Source organism: Dermacentor andersoni, chromosome 2 (genome assembly GCF_023375885.2).
Source record: "Dermacentor andersoni chromosome 2, qqDerAnde1_hic_scaffold, whole genome shotgun sequence".
Lineage (NCBI taxonomy): Eukaryota > Metazoa > Arthropoda > Arachnida > Ixodida > Ixodidae > Dermacentor > Dermacentor andersoni.
The window spans coordinates 13,827,866-13,851,651 of NC_092815.1; the positions used below are offsets into that span (position 1 = coordinate 13,827,866).

General features: G+C 52.0%; 1 protein-coding gene across 4 annotated transcripts in view; it reads left to right on the top strand.

Annotated features, from left to right (window-relative positions):
* Positions 1 to 23,786, top strand: part of LOC126542966 (putative polypeptide N-acetylgalactosaminyltransferase 9) — a 271,398-nt gene that overhangs the window by 174,440 nt on the left and 73,172 nt on the right. The window contains exon 3 of one of the 4 annotated variants that reach the window (XM_055077515.2): positions 13,241 to 13,290. The exons of the other annotated variants lie outside the window; for them this stretch is intronic. The gene's annotated coding sequence lies outside the window, so the exon portion shown is untranslated. The remainder of the gene's footprint in view (positions 1 to 13,240; positions 13,291 to 23,786) is intronic. 4 annotated transcript variants of the gene reach the window in all.

The following is a 23,786-nucleotide window of genomic DNA, read 5'->3' on the forward strand; positions in this document are numbered from 1 at the left end:
GTCAGAGGTTGTCATGTGGCTTCCGCCGCGAAACCGAAAACAAAGCTTGAATTACTTTACTGATTTATTTTTATTTTAGTTGTTGCAAAAACTTTTGTCGTTGTTTCACTCCTGATAATTTAGTATACCTTGTTCAGCAGGCGGAGAAGAGTAACTAGAATTTAGCGTTTGGCTCTTGTGAAATGTTTGATTAGTTTCGAATATTCGACAATACCGAATATTTCATTTTCGAATACAAATAGTCAGTGTATAGTTTTCTTGTAAAAACGGGATATTTCGCTGAAAACACAGGCAATAGAAGCAGAAGTCAACAGGACGCGCGCAGACTCACAAATGAATTTTGTTGGGTTAAAAGATGGCATATATACGATGCACAAAAAGGCGTCATCATGCTCAGAGGCCATCCAAAAACGGTCTCGTCACAGTCTTGAGTCCAGGAATTGCACCTCACAATCAGCAAGTACAACGGAAGGATCGCCAACACATGCATGCGTTTTCTTTTTTTATAATATACACGCCTCCAACAGATCCCGTGTACGACGGTCCATTTGGTGGTATAAAATCTTTTTTTTTAAGGCTCAACCAGACGTACGCGTTCCAATGCGCCCGCACGCGCCGCACCACGCCTGGGCGCGTACGGCGTCAGGCGCGGAGGCTGTTTCGCGTGTCGGCGCGCGGCGGCGTGGAGACCTACAACCGCTAGAATTTTTGCGCCCGCGCCGGAAGCTGCCGCTCGCGTCAGTAGCATGACACACCTCACATGACCACGGCAAGCCAACGTCACTTCCGGAACGACTCTTCGCGCGACGTTCAGGCAAGCCCGGGTCACCCTAGCGTTGTTGCGGGGTTTGCGGAGCTTGCGGGAAACATGGCGGCGGTCCCGGCTGCCCGCTTCGAATTGAATTTGGCGTTGCTTTTGTAAAATGCACTTCGTTCGTAGCAAATGACTGTGTAAACGGCTTTCGCTTAGTCTCAGGCCGCTTCGACGACAGAGTATTATGGATAACCTCGTGGTGTTTTCGAGATCGCTTCTCGTTTCGAACGAGTCGAAGCCTAACAAAAGAAACATCCGAGATGTCAGCGCCACCTGTCGCTAATGGCGCGAAATAGCCGCAACAACGGCATATGGCCTCTGAGATTCGAAGATATCGCCGGTCAACTAAAATTGTAGAGAACGTGCGCTGCTTAGCGTACGCTATATTATAGCGTATAGCGTACGCTATAGTTGCTGACGCTAAACTAAAACTGTCTAATATGTAACACATTGCTTAACGTGGCCGTTAAGCGAAGGCTAGACTGCCTTGAACATGGCAAGCTAGCAACACTGCGCCGCCGCGACGAGACGCGCGGCTACGCGCGGCAACTCGTGCATCGTTTGGGTGCGCGCCCTCTTCCTCCGTCGGGCGCCACGCGACGTCGAGTCAGCGCGGCGTGTGCGGACGCATTGGAACGCGTACGTCTGGTTGAGCCTTTACGCGACAGCGTTAATGAGCTCATGTCGCAGAAAAGCGGGTGTCGTCGGCGTCGGCGGCGTTGGCCGTGAGCGATAAATCCCGGCAGGCACTTCATGAATAAAAAACAACTTGCAAGATGGGCTGGGTGAGAATCGAACCAGGGTCTCCGGAGTGTAAGACGGAGACGCTACCACTCAGCCACGAGTTCGATGCTTGAAAGCGGTACAAAAGCGCCTCTAGTGAATGCGGTGTTGCCTTAGAAACGAGCTGTTTCTAAGGCTCAGGCGTGCGCCGCTTGCTCAGGCGCACGTTTCGTTGCCGCGCCGAACGCTGTGTAGCTCGACGCTCACCGCGTCCGATGCGGGGCGCTTCGTAAGTGATCGCTGCGCCGTAGCCCATTGTCTTACACCCCTTGGCGGGTCGAGGGAACGCTGTCGCGTTCCACTCTTGAAGGCGAAGCTTAAGCGTCCTCCATTTTTTTTTCTAGAAGTGGAAGGCGCACCTTCTTTGTCTCTTTCTCGCAAGCCTTGCAATGTTTTACTACGGTGGAATACTCGTCAGATGACCGATTCATATGGTGTTCCTGACCGATATAAATTCAGCCTCAGGCGAATGAAAATTCGTAAGCCACAGCGCGCGCGTATAGGGAACGAACAGTGACCTGTGGTTTAGATGGCTAACAGAAGGGATATGGCTAGGCGTCTTTCCAATCTGTCTCAGCAACTGTGCCCACAAACGGGCCATTTTTAAAGGAGAAGACACCACGTTTACTCCATAACGTTGCGCCACGTTCTTTAAAATGTGTGACATCGTATGTTTGTAGGGATCACAGCATATCTCTTACGTTCATACTTGTCTTGAGAAGAAGCAGTGACGCCACACTTAACCTTCTTAATGAATTCTTTCGCAAGCTTCTACGACCACAGAGCTCGGATAATCAGCTGTATTCAATCTAATCGCTTGATGTTCGACACTCTCCGCCAGTGTGGACACAAGATTTCCGTAGGGCAGCACTGACTGAACAATGCCGTATTTTTTGTAACTTTTTTTGAGTGTCCTGAAGAAACGCTTAAGGCCACTTTCGTGGATCAGTGGCCCGCACCTGCTGGTTTTTTCAACCAGGTTTTCATACCCTCACGACCTTTCGCGCGCCAGATTGAGCCGCCGATCGTCTGTTCCTCTCGCGTGCTTTGACGAGCACGTGTACGGCGCGCGGCGACGGTGTTATCGCCCCCCGACGGCGACGGAAAAGAAATCAGCCTGGAGTGTCCATATTATTGTATCGCGATAAAAGAAAACGTGTGTGTGTTAGCGATCCTTCCGTTGTGCTTGCTGATTGTGAGGTGCAATTCCTGGACGCAAGACTACATGTGGCGGCAGCGTTTCTGGATGGCCTCTGAGAATGACGCATTTCTGTTCATTTTATATATGTCATCTTTCACCCAGTAAAATTCAATTGTGAGTCGGCGTGCGTCCTGTCCGCTTCTATTCCTGTTGTCCGTGTGTTTTTAGGGCAATATCCCCATTTTACAACACGAATACCCACCAACTAGCCAAAGTTGGCGCTTCATATCCTGGAGTTTTCTATCCGTATTCGAAACTTCGAATATTCTCCCACCCATATATATATATATATATATATATATATATATATATATCCCGGAACCTCAGTGCCCATACGTCAGTGTGACGTCACGAAGTATTTGCCTCATATTTGGGCTGTTTTGATGCAGCTGAAGTTCAGGAAATTTGTTACGTCGAGTGTTTCGTTGCTTTAATTAGAAATGAATGTACTTCTTATTTATCGGTAACTAATTAACTATAGAGACCCGAGTAGACTCCGTGTTGTGACGTCACGACGAGCTGGTGCGGTATATAGTTCCACTATATTTGCTGCTGGGCTATACTCTGTTCATACTTGATTATCAAGGTAGGAAAAGAAGCCAAACCATTGAGGCGAATAAACAACCGGTGAGGAAAGAGCGTCTTTTCTGTCCTTTCGCTTCTTCCTGTTCGTTTGTTTCTGCACATAGTTTCGCGTCTTTTCTTGAGTATGAAGTGGCCACTCGTATTTTTATTTGTCATTTTATTTATACCTCTTACGCTTACATTGGTTGTTTCGCTAAATTTTAGGTGTGTAATTTACCAATGCAGTTACTGCTCTTTTGTGTCGTTTTAATTTACTAGCCCACTCACCGCAGTGCCCGTCACTGGCTATGGTGATTATGCTGCTGGGCATGAGGTCGCGTGTTTGATTCCCGACCGCGGCAGCCGCATTCCGATGGGGGCACAATGCGAAAGCGCTCGTGCGCTTAGGTGTAAGTGCATGTCAGAGTACCCCAGGCGGTCGAAATTTATCCGGAGCTCTCCGATTCCGTCTGCTTCGTAATCGACTGTACGCTTTTGGAACGCTAAATTCAAAGCTTAAACCTAATTTAATGAGCTTCTTATTCTGGACAGCGCGACACAGAACAGTGCCCTACACAGCAGTATTCCTTCTTCGCGCTCTGATGCCCCTCTCTCTCTCTCTCTCTCTCTCTCTTGTTCCGTTTCGGGTTCGCGATGGCGTCTGCAGGAGCTGCATGCTGTGGGCGGTCGCCGCGCGGTTGAGTCATGGGGATTGAATGCACGCAAATGCCTCGAGCGGTCAGTCGCGCGGCAATGTTGCGTGTATTTGCGGGCTTCTTTCACGCTCGGAAAAAAACATTTATGTAGCCCGTATTGAGCAACACAAAGCTGTGCCGGGAGTGCTTCATGTTGCTCTACAATTTTCTCATTGACATCTTTCATCTAGGTATAATATTTGAAAAGTTGATTAAGTATTTAAGACTAATTGTCTAATTAGGCGGAATGAAAAATTAATAATTTGAGTATCTCGAAGCGATGGCAAGCAAGATTTCCTTAGTTCTGTCCAGCTGCGTGGCATTTGTATATTGTTTAATGTTTGGCTGAGTTTACGTGGGACACCGTGTACATAGCCGGCAAAAGGAGAGGCGACATTCATTACGTTTGCATTCGAAGTCAGCGGATGTTGAGCCTAAGTTTTCTCAAGAAAGGGAGCACAGCGCTCTACTCGGTCGTCTTATAGGAAAACATTACAGTAATAAAAGTGCCCTAAGCGAGCAACAGTACATCGGTACGCAAGAAAAATCCGGCAAGAATGGTAATCATAAATGAAAGCTTTCCTTTCCTCTTGTTCTTGTCGATCACATGCTTGCGGACTTTTTGTGGAAGCAAATGCGATGAAGGCGAACTCGTATCCATGCATCTTCGTCACAGAGAAAAATAAGAAGAAAAATTTAGGGCGGGGGTGGTTGGATACGAGGGCGTTCTGAATTCGCCGGCGAAATGCGTGTAGACCAAAAGCGGTGCGAGCGGTTGCGCGAATCTCGCTTTCGCCGTTCCGAATATCTTTCGCCTTCATTTCTTCGCTCGGCACATTCGCTCCAAGTTTTGCCGCCGCGTTGTGCGAGAAGCAGCTCTGCGGAAAGGAGACACTCTTTACGCGCACATGAGTGACGAATGGAAAGACGGAAACGGCTCGAGGGCCATTTCTCTCGCCCGTAGCTGTCGCGTGGCTTTCTGCCTGCAACGCCGCCTTCTCTACCGTGCTCTTCCGCCAGAACACTTTAGCGCATTATAGCATTACCGGGAGTGTTGCCACTATATGCAGTGTTGTTCCGTTGTGACGTTGTCGACGTAACGTTACGAGGCATCGCTGCCACCTCGCCTGCCTCTTCCTGCGGGGCGAGTGCAGTGCACCGGACGGGGTGAGCTTGCTGCCGACGTCGCGCTCGTGATGTCTCCCGACGAGACGCAAGCGCTGCAGGAACCGCACTACTTCCGGCCAGAGGATGCCGACGGCGGCGGGGCTTCCGTTCGGCCGAACGACGGGCCGCACTCCGTCTCCGCGGCGGTGATCGGCTTTGCTCCGCCGCGGCGCGCAGGATTATCCCCGTCGCCTCGAACGATCCGGGTCGCAACGCGGAAGGCGGCTGCAGCTTTTCCGGCCGCGCTGCTTGCTCACCCGTTATTAGCCGGCCGGAATCCACTGGTGGCCCGGATCTAACGAACCCGCGTGCGACACTCGCCCGTTCGTTGCAGCGAGCGTCCGCGGACTACTTCCCTCCCAACCGTAACGTATACTCGTGCTTGTTCGTGAGGCGTCCCGTCGTTGTCGAATCTGGGGGTGCAAGATGCCGTGTGAAGGAGAACTTTACGAAAGCAAGTAAACGACGTCATTTGAACTGTTTCGACTCTATCCCTTGGTAGGCAGGCATACTTGCGAGGGGCGTGGCAACGGAGAATGCACGCGACACGAGCCGCTTTCTGGCGACCGATGTCCCCGTGTAGACGGCCGTGTGTGGACAGCATGTGCGATATCCGAGTGACGGATCGCGCGCCTCGCACGAGAGGCAACCGAGCATGTGGCCTCTTAATTCGCCGAGACAATCTCTGGTTCTGGGGCGTTGCTGGAGGTAAAGGCCTCAATCGAAATGTCTCAAAAGTCGGAGGACCGTAAGGACATTTTGCCGACTCTCTGAGCACGGTCTTGCCGAACTTCTTCCGATAGGCAAAAATAAAAGTGAAAGGAATACGTATATTCAACACGTCTGCAGGAGGCGGACTCTCTCCTCTGCCGTGGTTCCGCCCTTGTTCAACTCTCTGAGAGACTCCGGCTCTTCTCGGTTCTTCTTTGTCGCCGGCAAGAGAGCGGTACTCTATTGCGGACACGCCAAGACGAGTGCTTCGCTCCTCTTCGCCGATGTACTTCCGCTTTTGTTCATCCTCGCTGCGTTCGCTCCCTGCTCACTTCGATTTATTTTGTGTAACACGGAAACAGACTCCACGGCTGTGCACAACCAACGGCGGCTCCGACTTGGCGGCGGTTGTTGTTTACAACGGAAAGGAAAGTGACCCCTCTCTCCCCCCCCCCCCCCCCCTTCCCTCACGACGATGACCACTGGCAACGTGTTGTACGAACCTCGGGCATTTTGCGCTCGACAGGCGCCCGCTGTTGCACTGCACCGACGCCGTGAATCACACAGCACGGGATGCCGGAAGCGATGGGACGCCGCGGCCACTCCCTGCCTTTCTGCGCAGAGCGTCGATGCACGCCGGATTGCTCCCATTGATTTCCCGGCGCGCCACGAAAAAAAAAAAAAAAAAAAAGATGTAGGTAGGCTGCGTGAGAAAAAAAAATATATCAAGAATATTGTAACTTTTCTGCCACCGTCACGCCGGCTCGGATGGATCTAATTTCTCTCAGTTTGCCGTCTTTTTGGGGCCGTATATACGAAAAACCGCACGACGTTGGGGAATTTCTCTCTTTCTTTTTCTTCAATGACAGCAGCATAAGCTTTCTTTCGCGAACGCTGGCACCTGCGCGAGAAGAAAATTTTTCCGGGCGTCCTCGTAAAAGGGGGCGTGCGTGTAACGAAGTGACGCCGGCGGATGCATTCACCGCGCGAAGGGCCCTTTCTTCCCTTCGTCTCTCGCGCGCCTCTTTCGCGGGCCTCTGCTTGTCGTGAAGAGAGGCTCGATTTTCAATACGCTTGCTTATTTTGCAGTTTGTTGCACGCACGCGACACAAAGGTTGGCACAAACTTTCCCAAAGGAACTCTCGCTGCGCATTCTTTATTTTTCTTGCAAACCGTGGTAATTTTTACGTTGGTTTTTCTCTCTCCGCTGCGTGCGTGCGCGCGTGCGAGTTTAGCTATACGAGCGGCCAATTTCGTTTTATTGCGTCGGCGGTATTCGGGTGTCACGTCTTCTGTGCGGTACAGTACGCGACCGCCACGCACGATCCTGTGGTTGGGCGAGCTCACGTAGACGTCGTTTCGCGGAACGCCTCGCTTATAGACGGCGTCGCGTATATATATATATACAAATGAGAATAAACGCGAATACATACGTATGTACCCTTTGTTTTTCATCACTCTGTGTAGGATGTAAATAGGATGCACCTAATGATTATAGGATGCAGTGCGCCCGCCCTCTGTCAGACCGCTGGACAAGTTTGCGCGGCTGTTGCGCGGTGTAATGCGTGTGCACGATGATCGTTCAGGCGGTGCATGAAATGGTTATGTCGTGTATTTTTTTATCCGCCTGCGATCGCGTTTCGTTGTGTAGTGTGAGCGTTGGCGTTGTGATTTCTCGTCACGGGGCTTTTCTTCTTTAACTAAAAGAATTTGGGTGAAGACGTGGCTGTCTCATTTTATTCTTCTTTTTTTTTAATGTGCAGCATAAATGCAATCTAAAACTTGCGAAGCCCATCCGCGTTCAATCTACGCAAGTCACGTGAGCATTCGCGAACGCTGCGCTGTCTTTCTGGTCGGTAATAACGATGCTTTTAACGAAAACGTCGGATGTCATTCATATATTTTCATGATTGCCGTGTGGTTTTTAACGACACGGGATGGCGAGAATTGTCGGTGTACTTCGAAGCAGGTATTATACGAACGAGTGTACGAAGCAGGTATATAATATGACGTGTAGAAAACTGTCGGCTTCATGTGCAGGAGACGTTGCTGTATACGCTTTATGCGCGGCTTTAGACGTTAGACCGACCTACAGGCCCTGTCTTCCGCGAATCAACGTTCACCGACGCTGTGTGGTCTCGTCCCCGGCCCGGTGTGCGGCCCTGCCTGGGCGAGACCAGAGGACTGCGCCCCAATGCGATAGTGCTCTCGGCCGGGCTCCAGCGAAAGTTGGTCTCGCATATATACGCACACCACGCAAACTCCGTGACGTGGCCATACTTCACCGTTTTGTATAGGAAAGTACGCATAAAATGGTTATAAACGAGTTGTTAAGGGCTCTCGTTCTTGGTGACGTATTTGTTGCAATGAGGATATTTAGGTGCCATTTGTTTTATCACTGACTAATTGCGTAGAAGACAAGTACGAGGTAGTGCTTGGAAGTGTCTTTTCCGATCTCACTCAGTCGGCGTCTATATGGTCGACGGCGTTCCTGGCGCTTTTTTCGAGGCAGTCACCGCTTGGTGCAGCAGCAACCGCGGCGGCTCGCTCGTTTTCGCGCGTCTGCGCACCCTTGAACATGTGGGTCTTGGCGCACGCGCGCGATACCGTCGCCGTCGGGGTGCTGTTTACGCTCCCGCGTGCTTGTTATCGCCGTCATTGATTCGATCTTCGAGCGAAACTGTAATTAGTAAAAGACTGCATGGGCACATTTATGAACTTGTATTGCAACAAACACGTCACTGCATCTTAGTGGAACACCGATAGCATTCAAAGATCCCTGGGTGCTTCTCACGCTTCCCGGAAACTGCAGCTTATGTAACCGTAATGTTCACCGGGAAACCCTGGCGGCAAACGCTATGCACGAAGGCGAGCGTTGTGGTTCTCTCTCTCTCTCTCTCTCTTTTTTTTTTTTTTTTTTTTAGGGGCGTACAAGGAACCGAGGGGGCCGCGCCGCTCCTGCTGTAATACCCCTGTCACACGGGCACCCGCGAACTCCATTGAACTCCTTCGTCTTTAAGCCAATGGAGTTGCGCTCCGTGTCACACGGTCTCTCTTGCACCAAGGAAGTTAAATGGAGATTTTGGGCGAAGGGAGTTCAGCAATGACCATTACGGTTGGATGGAGTACTCTCGTTCCCAGGTAGCTACAGTTCCGCAGAAAACCACACTAGTAAAATCGTCGTAACTGGTTAATTTACAAATTTTAGCATTATTATTATTATTATTATTTTTTTGCCTTGAGATACATACCACATAATGGAAGTTTTACTATGTTTTTAAGGGCATCAGCGCCTGTACCCTCTACACCAATACTTCGCCACGCCGCATCGGGAAACGTCGTTCCGCCATTTCGTTTGTTTTTTATACGCATGCGAGCCGCACGTGGTGTCGTTCAAGCCGTACGGGTAAATTTTCCGGGTGACACGCACCATGAGCGATCCCGGCGCATTATCGTTGCGAACACACACACACTCACAATTACACAGCGGAATCCCAACTCGAAGCGCACTGGCCCAACAACGTGACCCGCGCTGCCCACGCACGGAAGCAAGAGCGCAATGTGGCCGACATCGCTTGCAACTTCGCTATGCTTGGAAAACAAAAGTCTTGCGGTAATGTACCGCAAAGTTTCTCGCTGTGACTTTATGTTATTACATACTGCGTTAAAAAAAATACACATAGATTACTTTAACGGCGACCGTATGTGTGAACAGTTGCATGCAGAAGTAAGCGCAGCAGCGCCGTTTCTATCCCGTGCGGCGCCCGTCGAAAGCTCGCACTGTGCTGTGTAGCACGGCCGCAACTCCATTGCCGTCAATCACCGTTAGGGAGTTTCATGCTCAACGGAGTTCGCGGGTGCCCGTGTGACAGGGGTATAAGACAGACCTCAAACGACAGTTGGAAAAGGCTATCGCGTTAAAAGGGGTTTGCGTTTGAGTTTCCGCGTAACAGAATTATGTTTTCTCATATATTCAAATTACAATCCGATACTATTGTGTCTGTGTACGTTGTGTGTAAGTCGTACTTTACGATATTTCTGCGTATATTACCTTGAGAAATTAAGTTAGTTCAGTAACTTCCTTGCGCCACATGGAGGGCCTGCGTGGTTGAGCTTGCGTGGTTCGAAATTCTTGCATGCGTGGTTCGAATTCGACGTCCCGCTGGACGCGTGATGCTAACGCCGGATTTTCTGCGACACGGGGCCCTTAACACTGTCGCGTTAAAATCACCGCCCAAGCCCCGTACAGATGGTTAACTAGCGAAGCTGAAACGTGCGGCCCCGGTGTTTATCACTGAGTTAATCCCGACGGTTCATTAAATGACGGCTTGGTAGGCTGCCGGATCCTCGGTACGCAGTTGCTGATTGCGTTCGGCTGCACGAGCCTGTTCTTGTGCCCGGGCTGCGGCATTGGCACGGCGTAGACGAGCTCGTTCCTGGTTCTGCTCGCGACATTGCTGTTCGAAAGCTGCCTGCTCCTCAGTAGAACGTATGACGCGTGGCGTATACCCATTTCGGAGCCGGAGAGAAACTGCTGCGCGCGCGCTCGGCTGCGAAGGAGAGCAAAGACGTCACTACTGGCGCAGCCAATCGCGCGCCTCTTTCTTTTTCGCGCATGCGCATAAGGTGGCGCTGGAGGAGTTTTCGGCGTACAGGCGGCAGACGGATGGACGGACGGGCCGGCTATAGCCATATACAGCTTGCCTAGTTTCGCAACACTGACGCCCGTATTCAGAAATGCGCCTTGACGGCCATGCTCGAGCTGGTCAAAATAACGCCTGACCTCAGGTAAGCCTGAGGAAACGCATTGAGTTTCTTGGGCGTATGTTCACGCCATGCAGGCGTCATCTAGATGAAGCCTGAGTTTCAAGTTAAGGCACATTTCTGAGTACGGGGGAGAGGCGACTCGCTGAGCGAAGCTGTAACATCATGTTGACCATTTCGGTGCGCATACTCATCTCCGTTTTCGGAAAGCTCGGGGCATCTGCGGGAAGCAGTGCCACTTGAACTTGTCTATAGTAAGAACGCCGTGCGTATACACAGTGCAGGATTGGACGTCTTTTTCTCGCGCTCACTGTGCCCAGGGATCTGCGATGATCACCTTTGCGCAGGCAAAATAATTAAGGGTTGCTCAGCCGACTCCAGAAAATAACGGCATCATGTGCCATGTCAGTTAAGTCTTTCTGATGTTTTCAAACCAGTTGTGCGTCGCCCATGCCGCGTTCGTTCTCCACGAGGAGCCAGCACGCGCCTCGCACGAGGGGATTCGTGCAAGCGCTCTGCCCGCCCGCGAGAAGGGCTGGACCCGCTACGCTGACGAAAGTCCCGAGAAACAAAAAAGTCGCAGCTTCTGCCGAAAAGAAGAATCGATTGCGATAACAAGTTAGTGGATCGACAGCTACACGAAGTAAGGACAGTAGCTTTGTCGGCTGTATGAACTTGTAAACATAAGCATACTAATTAAATTAAGAAGCATGGTGTCACGCGCGCACAAGCAAACATGAACAAATCGCACTAGATGACCACGGAAACCCGCTCTCAAAACGCTGCAGTGAGGAAACGCGGCAGCGGCAGCGAGCCAATTCACCTTAGTGCTTCCGCTCGCGTTAACGCCAACTAAGCCGCGAAAACACAGCGCAGCGCGGAATCTGCACTCGTCGCAGATGGCCTTCAAGATACAATGGCCCGACCGCACGTGCGCGGTCGCCCGTGCCGGCCGGTGTAGAACGCCCCCCCCCCCCTCCCTACCCACCCCCTCGAAGCCTTGCGCGCGACGGAAGGCGGCGCAATTCGTCCCCGCTTTCCTAAGTTGCGTGCGCGAGATTGAGCCGGCGATCGCCTGCTCACCCTCCCACGCTTTCATTCGCACATGCAGCATACGGCGCGCGGCTATATACGATTTTATCGCCCTTGGACTTTATACGGAACCTCGCGGCGACGCCGAAGGCAAAAATGCGCCTGGAATGTCCATATGAACGCAACAAAACAAAAGAACGCATGCAGCCTCGTGTATGCTCTGCTTTTGGTTACAACTGGATTTATGACATATTTTAGTTCCTGCCAACGCACAACGCCCTGTCAGCGACAAACAGCTGAACAAGTCGCGGCGGCCAAGAAGACGAGGAGTGTGCTTGGTGCGTGGTCACCCAGAAGAGGAATCCGCTTGGCTGGCTCGTACTGCACCAGGGAGGCTGCGAAGGGAGAGGAAGCGTAGACGCGACAGCGCTGGCTCGCTCGCCCTGCAGGAAGCTGCAGCTAAAGCTGCAGCTTCGAAAGAGCGCCCCCACAACTCGGCCATCTCGACGAGATCGCTGAGAAGAGAGCCGGTGTGGGCACGCCGCCCTTCCGTACGCACTGTGCCAGTTCGAACAGTGCCGGTTCGAGCCGCCGTCTTTCGCTGACGTGGCCCATATTGAGCGCGCCAATTGTGCGCGTCTCGAAAGAAAAGGGAGAGTCCGCGACGTGTGCAGAGTGTTCCGCGCGCTTGGGAGCAGCGGGCGAAGAGCCGTCTCGCTCACTCGGCGCGGTTAGACTGAGCACCAAAAACGGCCACGCGTGCGAAAACGAGCGCGCGTGTGACCCTTGACACCGAATTGAAGCTCGCTATGCGCGCTAGCGCTTCCGCCCGCTGCGATCCGGCGTCGGCGTTGCGCCTCCTCAGCGCACCGTGCGAGATGACGGTGCCGGCGCGCAGCCTCGCGCAACAACAGTGCGCTTGTTCTGACCCACATTGGCGTTTTAATCTGAGGGGCGTGACTCCACAACGGAGTTTTCTGGCTGGCACCGCGTCCTCCTCAACTGCTTGCAAGCGCTGCTTGAAACACGCACGCACAGACACACACCCTTTCTGTCGGTTTCGCTTTCGATCCCACTTCTGTCCCTGTCCGTGCTGCACGCGCATTTCCTCGCCGTCACTCCTCTTCGTGGTTGGATTGATGTTCTTACCACCACCATGCACTATAGCGCCGTGCATGGAGACTGAACTCACGACTAGTCGGAGAAAGGAACTGCGCGTGTACTTTTGCGACGATGACAGCTCTAATCGAAGTTCTGTGTTGTTTCGATAAGGAAGCCGATGCACATTCGCTGTGTACGGCCGGCTGTCGGAGAAATTCGATTTTACTCTTTGGACATGCTCGACCGGCCTTCTTCTATCGCCTTCGGGTTGCGGCGTATGAAGGACCGTTCTCTGTCCCGCTTTCGATTTTTATGCCGGCCCGTGCTTTTGTTGCGAACTTACGTGCGCGCCGTCGCATCTGCTCATTCGCACACGCTTCCTTTCACTTTTTTTCTTCTCCTGTGCAGGTGAACCAAAAGCATTGCCTGCTCGTTCATGGTGTGACGTGCACTCTCAGGTGGGAACCGATTGTGCCTCGCGCGGTCGCTTTCGTGCACATTTATATTCTCACGCAGATGCACGAGAGGTGCACACTCGACTTGACAGGCGCGCCGAACGGCGTTAAACTTGCTCTCGTGGGCATGGAACTTGGCAAGTTCACAGGCAGACGGCACCATAACAGCGCTGTCTATTCGTTTTCGTCATTGAAGGCATCCGTTTGGCGGCACTAGCGTCTTCCGTGCATTTCTTTCGTCCAGTTCGCGTTTCGTGTGTGCTAGCCCGAGCAAGAAAGCCTTCATTTCTTATTTTTTATTTCTTGCCAATACATACCGCATGGTTTACCAGCACTTAGCTGCCAAACTGGCCAGTTTTTAGGCTCTGACATGGACGACGACGACGCTAAATGTTAAACTGCACGAAAATATTTTTATGCGTTGCATATTGCAATCACTCAGTTCAGCCCTTAGGCGCGGCCGGGCAGCCACCATTGACCTTTAGCGCAACCACGTGACGTGACGTCACGACAGCCGGAGGAAAAGCTGGGCCCCAACTCCCGCGGTCGCGCGCGGCCGCAGCCACCACCCGACTCCCGCTCTTCCCGCTAGGGGCGCTGCGCCGGCGCGTGACGTCACGGAGGAAAAGCTGGGCCCTAACTCGCGCGGTCGCGCGCTGCCGCAGCCACCACCTGACTCCCGCTCCTCCCGCTAGAGTACTTGCACACAGAATGACCAAGAATTAAAATAGCTAAACCAAGTATTACCGAGTAAATCCAAGTATAACCAAGTATTGCCGAGAAAATCGAGTGCCGCCAAGCAATACCTCGCCCTCAAAAAAAAAAAAAAAAGACCGCGCAATATGCAACGCATTCTTGGCTTAACCAAGCTAAGCCTGGCCATTTTTTTTTCTTATGATACCTTCTCCACTTCAGTTCTTTATCCTATGAACGCGTCTATTCAAAAGCGGCTTACGATACTCCCTAATGCGAAATTTGAGCGCAGCTCTATACGTGGTTTCATTTCGCGATATATTGAGCGACAGAATTTGAGAGATGCATGTAGCAGAGTCGGCGATCGTCGAAAATCGGGCCTGCCGGTCAAGCGCGTCGGCTTTCATACATGACTCGTCGAAGGTTCCAGTGTAATCGCTGGTGCCGCGTGGCTTCCAGAAAGTACTACACAATTCGCGTCGCGCACACAATCAGATTACAAAACAGTCGCAAACCATGACAATCGAAACAATAAGCGGGAACGAGACCAAACCAAGTTAACTAAATAAGCGTGAGCGAGAGCTTACGTGAGCAGACGATGGTACGAAACGAGCAGTCCGACTGAGACCAGATACGAGTATTGGCGGCGAGGAGTTACAGAGTCGCCATCTATCGGGAACGCCTCGCTGGCGTAGTATGAGGGATCACGCGGCGCGCTCCTCATAGGTTTTGCTGTCAGCGCTCACAGAAAACACCACGCACGAGCTCTCCCGGACATTTCTGTCAGTACTTTCGAAACGAGAGAAGTTTTTTGCTGTCTAAATAATAATCTTGGGCAAACTGAAAGCACAGAATCGTTTACAGACGCTATCTCTTTACCGAATACGTACAGTGAACGCCACTGCGCGCGGTCGCCGCGATGGAGTCTCCCGAACCGGCTTCTTGCGTGAAAGGTAGGTAAACGCTGAGAGCAAACTATGTGAAATATGTCCTTATAGTGTTTGTATAACTAAATTGTGCGTAATAGAATGAAGCCTCAATGCAGCGATCGCACAGATTCGCAGCGACCGACTGCGCGTCTGCATGACCGAAGAAACGGATCAGATGCCAGAGACGATGTACGGCTTCAGGCAACATCTCAGCACCCAAGACGTGATGATCCAACTCCACGAACTGGTCGTCAAGCCGGCAACGAGGCACGCGCCGCGCGGTATACTCGCCCTCGACCTGAAGGGAGCGTTTGACGTGTCCCACGCGAGCGTGTTGCAGAATCTAAACAAAACCCGGTGTGGCCGAAAGACATTCGGTTACATGAAAGATTTTCTGTCAAACCGAACGGCGACCATCAGGATAGGGGACGAGAAGTCGGACCCTGTCGAGCTCGCCCACTGCAGGGCAAAGGCATCTCCCATACTTCTCCAACTACCCCGGTCATGTGCTAATTGTGGCTATGTTGTCCCTGCAGACGTCTTAATCTCATCCGCCCACCTAACTTTCTGCCGCCCCCTGCTACGCTTTCCTTCTCTTGGAATCCAGTCCGTAACCTGTAGCAACACACAAATGCCCCAGAAAGTGAATGGTGGAGACAGCAACGGGGTAGCTCAATTGGTTAAAGCTTCAGGAACGCCAAAAACCAAAATACTACTGCGCCGACTTCGGTTTTCGTAGTCTGCTAGCTTTCCGGTTTGTTGCTGCACGATGTTTTAGATTTTCGATTCGTTTGCTCATTTCCTGGATTACTGTAATATATTGCTCGTTCTGTCAACACTGGCAAAGAATAATACGCGAAGAGCAGTAGCGCCACGTTGACACTGCGGCGCTGCCCTTTGGATGTGTGGCTCGCGGCAGCCGAATAGCGTGGTGGCGGGACTTGGATCTTTGAGGCATTTCGCTTATTGGTGGTCGCCTCGGCACTTATGCTCCGGGGAGGGGGGAGCTAGGCGCTGTCCGCCTAGTTTCGCACCAGTGTCGCGCATATGTCCGTATGGCGTTATTGAATTACCAGCGCGAGACGCTGCCGAGATAAAGAAAGGGAAAGAAATAGGAGAAAAGGGAAATACCGATGTTGAGTGGGGAATAATGAGGTCACAGGCGCGCACGACATTCGCATCGCGGCACCTCGTTTACCTTCCAGCCGTATATGACGGCGCTCGCGCGTACAGTGTGCTGCAGCTGAGGCACGCGCTAAATTACGTCCCGGCTGTGTGCAGCTTCTCTTGATTGCGACCGTGCGCGAATCCGGCACAGTATGCATGTGAGGCGCTTCCTCGCGTACACATCTGTGGAGAGGAGAAATAATCTTTTTTTATATACATCTTCGGAAACCTGCACGTCGCGGGATGGATCGACGCCCTTCGGAACGGGGACAAGGAGCCGCGCGCGCGGTGCCCCGTCTGCACGCGCCGTCTGTCTAATTACGGACACACCACGTATACACAGCGCCCCAGTGCGCGACACCGCGCGCCCACTTCTACCGTGCGCGGTGTATAAACGAACAGCGCGTGGCATCGTCTATCGTTGTCGCCAGGTTGCCTGTATGCGTGTAGTGGTGCCATTGGATTTCGTGTGTTGAGGTCACAGCGCCGTGCATACTGTTCGTTGCCGCGTATTGATGTATACGTAGTTTTGCGGACGAAATCTACGTCTATCTGCGAGCGCCATTCGCGGGCATACGTGCTTTTCCTTTGCACAGCTGTATAGACTCGAGTTCTGAAAGCAAAGGCGCTATTGTTCTTTCACCGGTGGCCCCCCACCATCCCTGGCGCCGTTCATAACTAAGAGATAGCAGCAGATGAACTCGCATTTATTTGGACTCCTTTTGTGTAGGACCGAGATAAATTACGACTGCGCTCTATCGACAAACACTGTGGTGGTCGAATTAAGGGTGGTACGCGTGCATTGTGCATTAAAGGTGCTTCCGGGCGTATGCCATTATCGCCTAGATCAGCCAATTAATCGCCGGCCATTAATAGTCAATGCATTTGACTCAACCCAATGCTTTCGACCGAGGCACATCCTTGCGCGTTAATGGTTGTATGCACGAAATGATCCGCGACGACGTTCCGCCGTTCTTCGAGAGCGTGCGTGTAAGTTTCATCCAAGTCGGGATTTGTTATTTGCAATACATTTCAACCGAGCTTTCGCGAATCCAGGGCTAAGCCGTCCGCGTCGTGCACGAGCGAAGAGGCACAAAGTCGGGCTCTTTTATGGTGATGCGGTAAAGAAACGGTAACGTAGATGGCCGAATATTACTCATGTGGTAAACGAGCGCTGAATCTGTATAGCGCTACAACTGGCTCCCTTCGCACGCTCGGCGTAACGCATTACGAACTCCGTCCGCATATAACTCTTGCGGGCGCAGCATTCGGGGCCAAAGATGAGTTAATTCAATTTTAAGGAGATCGCTTGTGTTGCCCCGTCCCTCCCACCGCCTGGCGCCATTGTAGTTTTGCGGTGCGCTCGCGCTCCGAAGAACACGTTTCGCGCCGTTAATTGTTCGGGCCGTTGGCGCGCTTCTCGAGCGGCGAAGATTTAGCGAGCGCTTTTACGAGCGCGCGGCGCCGGCGCTCTGCTCCGCGACAAAGAGAGCGGAGTCTGCGCTCAGACAGTGGGCCACGCCGCGCTAGCTGTCACCCTTTACTCGCGCGTGATTGAGTGCTTCTCGCGCGCCGGCGTGTGCAACGCACCTGCGCCTTATAAAGTTGCGTTGTCAACTTAGCGTGAGGTCTCCCCGAATGCTCGCGCTTGCCGTCTCTTCACGACGACGAAATTTGCTTTTCTACGGTCTGTTGTATCCCGATGGGTGTCATCGGAACGCCCATTCAGGGCAGACGGGGCGAAGTTATACACGGAAAAGTTGCTGTGTCAGCGTCTCTCACGAAGCTGTGCAGAGCCAGCTGGTGTTTATCCAGAACTTGGCTCGTATATGTTTTGTTCCTTTCGTTGTATATTCTGTAGTATGTATGTACACAGCCTGTTCTTCGGATTGTTCACCAGAAAGGTAGTGTGGACGTTCTCGCTGCCAGTCTTTTCCACGGAAGGCACCTGTAGATATGACGTGCTTACCAAAAAGAACCACCTCTCTCGCTTGACGTGTGGTTGATAATTAGTCGGGTTCGACTCTCTGCGATGCCGTGATGCACCAAAGCGCGCCTGGCCTGACCCCGTGTTTCACCTCTTCGCGTACGTCGCTTATGTTGCATGCCCAGTTGCCTCCACAGTGACTCCCAACCCACTAACCGTCCCTTTCTCGTTATTCCCCCAAAGCGGCAACGGAAGGTGTCAACACCCTGTAAATTCTTCAAGACGCGTCTCAGACGTCTTCGCCTTCGCAGACGACCCTGTCCTTGCAGGCCCAGTTCTACTTCGCCGGGCCATTTTCTCATTCCTTCGGCTGATCTTAGATAGTGTGCTACCGCCTTTATTGGCCCACTTTGTTTTCTGGACTTCGGTTTGCCCCCTTTCCCCATTTTTTTTCTTCTTTCCTTACACGTTTAATTGTCCTCTCTTTTTATAAATCCATCTCGGTCTTCTATTACTTGCCCCGGTGGCTTAATGGGTATGGCGCTGCTCTGCTAAACACGAAGTGTCGGGTTCGCTTCCCGACGGCAGTCCGATGGGGTCGAAGTACAAGAACGCCCGTGTGCTTAGTGGGATTTAGGTGCACGTTACAAAGAACCCCAGATGGTCAAGATTATAATCCGGAGTTTCCCACTACGGCGTGCCTCATAATCAGAGCATGGTTCTGACACGTATAAAATCCCAGAATATAATTTAATTTGGGTCTTCAATTCTTAGAACTTTGGAGCCACGACCGCCACCTCGTTCGTACCTCGGGCACGATTATTACTTCCCGCACGGATGAAGGGAGAAGCATTTTTGGCCTCTGCCATCGCTCTCCTCGGCGGTGGTCACGTGCTGCCCTTCTCAACAACGTTGCCCCGTGTGCCGGCTGTCCGTCATACTCGCCTGGACTTCTCCTGGGGCAAGCTGTCGTCTTCTGGCGCCCAAGTATCTCGAGAGAAGAAGAATGAAAAGAGTGAAGGACAAAGACCGTGACGACAGAGGCCAGCTGACTTACCCTGTCAGCTGGCAGTGAGCGATGGGCTGCTGTAGAGTCTGATTAATTCGCACCGTGAAACACATATTGCTTATGCATGCGGTGGCGCTTATAATGCGATACAGAGCACTTCTCATTCTCCATCTTCTTCTCAGGCACGGTGTATTCGCGCATACGTGCGTCACTCCGCACATTATAAGAACCCGCTGTTCTCTTTCATCGCGTCGTATACCTCCCACATTGCACCACGCATATACACGTTATGCAACAGACTCACGAACTACAATGCTCACACCTTCCGTTCCTTCTTTCTTCCTCACAGTGCTTTGCGGGCACCCGCAATTTCAAGCACCAAGTCGTTTTGCGTTTCTTGAAGCGCCTTCGGGGTGTCGGAATGCACGCTTGCTATCGTGCGCAGGAAGTATATTACCGGCCGTTCTCCGTCTGCCTGTCCAACGTTCACGCTGGAGTTTAGCTTGGCGTGATCACGGTTTCATACGCCTCCTCCGCGTCCTCGTGGGAGGTCGCACGCAGGATATGCGACTGGCACCACATTTACTACATGACTGTGTGTATAGCGTAGAAGGTTGTCTCGTAGCGTTACGAGTTCGTGACTCGAAGCCCGTAATACGCGTGGAGCCTTGCCACGCTGGAAGAAGGTGATGATTATATGTCCTTTGCTGCAATGCAGGTGTTTTGTTCGTATGAGCTGTACGCACGACCCCGCGGTAGATTAGGTCTCTCTCTCCCTCTTATTCTCTCTCTCTCTCTGTATGTGTATATATATATGTATATAGTGTGTGTGTGTGTGTGAACGAAAAGAAAGGGAACCGAAGAGCCCGATCTTTTATTAATCATAAGAAACCAACAGAGACACCAAGTACAACATAGGTGAAATGACTTGTAGTTACTGAGTTAAAAAATGATAAATCGTCTTCGCAGGTGCAATGCGAAGACGTGGGTTTGTATCCCACCTGCGGCCAGTTGTTTTTACAGCGGAGCTGTTAAAGCCTATTTCTCCCAGGATCGTGTCCGTGTGTAGACACAAAACTCCCCGCACGTGGGCCGATCCCGAAGTTAGTGCAATACGGGGCCGACCCGCGGTGGAGGTGAAGCAGGCGTTAAGCACTCCCCGTACGTGGGCCGATGCCGAAGATAGTGCAATGCCGACCCGACCCGCGGCGGAGGTGAAGCAGGCGTTAAGCACTCCCCGTACGTGGGCCGATCCCGAAGATAGTGCAATGCCGACCCGACCCGCGGCGGCATCCATTAGATCATTCAAAGCGGACAAATTCAATATGTCATTTTACATCTTACGTGAATTTGTTACGTCGCTTACAACGGTTTTGCAAAAGTTGTATTTCCGTATGATAAAATATTTTTTATATTCATGTGTAACACATCAATTTTGTCCGCTTTAGATGTACTAATAGATGCAATTCACAGAATTGTATTATCATGTTTAGTGGTTGAGTTACAGAGTTGTAAACTTGATAGTTTCGTTTTTTGAAAATGTTCGATTTTTGGCAATTTTTAATAAAAAATTCACGACCTAACTCAGAAATTCGAAACCAACAGTCACTAGATTTTAAGTTTGTCTTTTAAATGCAACAAACCTCGTCAAATTTGGTGCAGTGGTTGCCGAGAAAAACGAATTCTCCTTTTACATGTATTTAGATAGGAGCACTCGAGCTAAAGCTTCCTCTTAAGCACTCCCCGTACGTGGGCCGATCCCGAAGATAGTGCAATGCCGTCCCGACCTGCGGCGGAGGTGAAGCAGGCGTTAAGCGCTCCCCGTGCGTGGGCCGATCTCGAAGATAGTGCAATGCCGTCCCGACCTGCGGCGGAGGTGAAGCAGGCGTTAAGCGCTCCCCGTGCGTGGGCCGATCTCGAAGATAGTGCAATGCCGGGCCGACCCGCGGCGGAGGTGAAGCAGGCGTTAAGCACTCTCGTACGTGGACCAATCCCGAAGTTAGTGCAATGCCGGGCCTACCCGCGGCTGAGGTGAAGCAGGCGTTAAACATACGTGGGAGCCGGGCCGATCCCGAAGTTAGTGCCAAGCCGGGCCGACCCGCGGCGTAGGTACAGTTCGCTGTTAAGGGGCCCACATAGACAACTTCGCTGGTCATCCTTCTTCACAGAGTGGAAGGGCACTGAGTTTTTCTTTCACTTTCATTTCCACGAATGCATCATTTTTTAAACTCAATTGGTAAGTCCAAGTAATTTAGCTTATGTTGTCCTTGGTGTCTTTGTGTGTTGACTTCTTATGATGTGATTATATTTAGAGAGGCCGTCCCTGCGGTCGCCTGCTTTCCTCTGCCTCGTCGTCTTCTCATCTCGCGCCCGCAGTCCGAGAGCCAGAGTCCAAGTGCCGCTTTGTCTTCGTGGGAATCGTTACACTCGGCCACGCTTTTACTTGCCACGCGCGGAACACGTATCTGGTGGTTGTGAAAACCACAATCAACAAGACTGGGAAGTGGAATTCGTCGTCATTGAGCTGTCCCGTGCGTGTGGAACCAACAGCTGCTCGGGCGGGCTGCTCTGAGTGCTGCGCTGTGGTCGCTGCAGGTCTCGGAGATGATTAGCCCGTCGCTATTGGGAAAACAAGGCAGGAGATCCTTGACGCTGAACCGCTGTTTGTAGCACGGAACGTGGTTGGTTGCCTTGAAGCACGGTCGGTCGCAACGCATTGGGGTTGTCTACGAGGTGGCTTCTTCAATGAGGAGGTGAGCATCCGTGCTAGTATGGGACGCAACTTGCGCTTTTGCAGAGTTTCCGCTGACGGAACAAGTCTCCTCAAGGCGCTTCTACCGGGGCATCTTGATAAAACGCAGCGCGCTGTTCCGCCGTCCTGGAGTCAGTGCTCATGCCATCTGCAGTAGATGACTGCCCCTCGATGTCGGACCCGCTCAGGTATTCGATAATGGTGATCACAGCCGTGTTGGTCTCCCTAGCTCCCCCTTCAGCAAGACGTCGCTATAGGTGAGGCATAAACGTCTCCACATTTGTCCAATGACTGCTGTGGAGTCCGGAGGTGTGGGCCCGACGGGTGCCGAAGTTTTTAGAGCGCAGCTCTTTGGCGTCCGTTCCTGGGTTTCGCGTCGTCGTCGGCGTTGTCGTCGGCCTCGTAACCAGCTCCGCCCCCCTTTCATCCCCCCAGCGCTAGCAGCGACCGACTGATACCGCTGGATGCCGCTGACGCCGCTGACGCCGCTAGAGAGTCAAGATAACGTGACTGCATAGAACACCGTCGCCGCCATGCAGAAAGAGGAGGAAAGGGTCCCCCCCCCCCCCCTGTTCTTGTGTGGCGGATAGGGTGCTCTTCAGTTGCCGACGCGCCGGTTATTTCACGTAGGCCCCGGCACGTCGACGAATACGTGACCACCTTCCCACGGCTAGACCTGGTTCTTAGCGCTGCGGAAGCGAGGGTATCATATTGTTTGTGTCGGCATCGGCGGCGTTGTCCCTGAAACCAACTCCGCAGCTGGGGTTGACTCACTATCGGCGTCAGCGGCATCAGTCAGTCGCTGCTATCTCTTCCCTCCTCCCTTTATCGTGTTGTCCGCTTGCTGCGCGCGCTTCTGCCCCCATCGTTTGCCGCTGGGTGTACACGCCGCCCCCTCCCCCCTCTTCCTGCGAGTCTCCGGTTGTCAAAGCGCCGGCTCGAACTTAATTCCTTTCTTCGCTCCTCCTCCAATGCAACCCCTGTGCGGTGGCAATCAGAGAGCCAGATCGGTGGCGGCGGATGTGTATATGTGCACCGCCCGAGCCGAAATTGCCGCTGCCGTTCGCCCTGTGCGGTGGCAATCAGAGAGCCAGATCGGTGGCGGCGGATCTGTATATGTGCACCGCCCGAGCCGAAATTGCCGCTGCCGTTCGCCACTGCGAAATTATCTTGCTGGTAGTAGCTGCCTACTTCGCCCCTACCGCACTCACGAAAGACGTCGTGCACTTCCTGCAACTCGCATTAACCGTCCATCGATCCACACCGATGTTAGTAGTGGGGGACTTTAATGTTGACATAAAGACAAACAGCAATTTCCTAACACTTATGCGGGAGAACATCCCGTTCCTCTCGCTCGTAACGCGTCCCACGGCTGTGACAACCTCGCGAGGCACTTGTATAGATCTCGTCTTTGAGAATCAAGCATTGGTGTACCAAGTCGAACATATATCAGTCTATTTCTCCGACCACAAAGCTTCCTTCATGACTGTCAAGAACTGTTAGTGGAGTCTTTGTTAAAGGAATACGTGTGAAAAATAAAAAAAAAATTCTGTGATAGCGCATACATGTGTTGCTCGATTTCTTTGCCTCAATCTATCGAAAAGGTGAAACAGCTTATTTGCTGCGCTCAAATTTCGCATTAGGAAGTAACGTAATCGTCGGTAATTTTTTTTATTTATTTATTTATTTTATTAATTTTTTTATTAATTTATTATGTACTATTAAGTACTATGGGAATACAGCTGTATAACCACCGTCACGTCTCAATGCAGCAACGGGCATCCCTTGGATGCTTCCCGCAAGGCAGCCCTTTCATCAGCACATCGCCTAGACGTCGATGCAGCCCTGGCGCCGACTGTTGACAGGTCAACAAAGAAGCTCCAAGGTCACAACGACCGCCGGATTCGGTAGACGCGGTAACCACTGTGAAGGCCAGGCTTCCCAGTTCGCTGCAATCTGACCGTCACGCAGAGGTCACTAATTGATGCAAGGGGCGTCGACTTCCGGTTTCCCAGTTTTCCA